Genomic DNA, 1,078 nt, shown 5'->3' on the forward strand with positions numbered 1-1,078 from the left:
TTTTCCTCTTGGTAGCACCATGTCTCAATAGCATTTTACTAAGGCTTTCTGTGTTGTCTGCTTCCCCTTGAGAATTAGCTGAAACCGTAAGCCTACGCTTACATAGAAGCAAAATAGGTCTACTTCAGTGTTGACTGAAAATTCAATATGACTGGCCTGTCTATGAAATCCAGTTTCTTTCCCCTGCTACCGGTATGTAAGAATGGCAACTGCACACGTTCTGCATTCAGGAACTGATTTATGAGGTTTAAAAATGCTGGACTCTGAAAATTTAGGTAAAGGTAAAACAATGATTATACCAAGTAGCGGCAAAATTTGCTGTGTGTGGAGTCTGTGAGGTGACAGGGAGGGGATGTTTTAGTTGCCATATGAGTGTAAAGTGAAACAGAGCTGCAGTCACAAGCAGCTGTAATAAGAACACTTTGTTATGGGAAGAGTGTGTGTGTGTGTGTGGGTGTCTCAATCTGTCCAAATCATTGGACTGAGTTCTACTCTTACAAACTGCCACCTGTTCAGCCTGACCTTGCATCCACACTGACCATTTCTCAGCTACTTAGGCCTAACACAAACATCACCAAGAAAACCAGAATGTCTATAGTATCTAATGGAGACACGTTGGGGCTTGACTCTTTCATCCCTGCAGCACAAAGCTCAGTACAGTTGAACAATTAAAAATCTTCCACCCATAACAATTACTCTCCAAGCCATGTCTCCTGTGTGCACAGTAGAAAGGTTTTGCAGCAGGGACCCTGAAATCATGTAGCCCTGTGAGAACTGTATAAGTCAGCAGTGCAACCATTAGGGCCAACTCTTTAAAGGCATCCATGTCCTGCAAGGGAACCAGATTGAATTTCTTAAAGTTAACCTACCTAATATCATTGGCTGCAGTCATGGTTGGTTGAATCTGGCAGTGCAAACTTCTTCCCACATATTGTAGAAGAACTAGCAGAAGGTGGCTTATGCCAATCTCTTCATATCAGTATTGCTGTCTGTGCGGTTTTCCTGTAGGGAGAACAGAGGACTGATGTAACATGGACTTGAGTCAAAAACACATTTAAAATCCGTGATGGGCAAACCC

The sequence above is a fragment of the Emydura macquarii genome, unplaced genomic scaffold (genome assembly GCF_026122565.2).
Source record: "Emydura macquarii macquarii isolate MOO-44397 ecotype Brisbane River unplaced genomic scaffold, CSIRO-AGI_Emac_v2 contig_1644, whole genome shotgun sequence".
Taxonomy (NCBI): domain Eukaryota; kingdom Metazoa; phylum Chordata; order Testudines; family Chelidae; genus Emydura; species Emydura macquarii.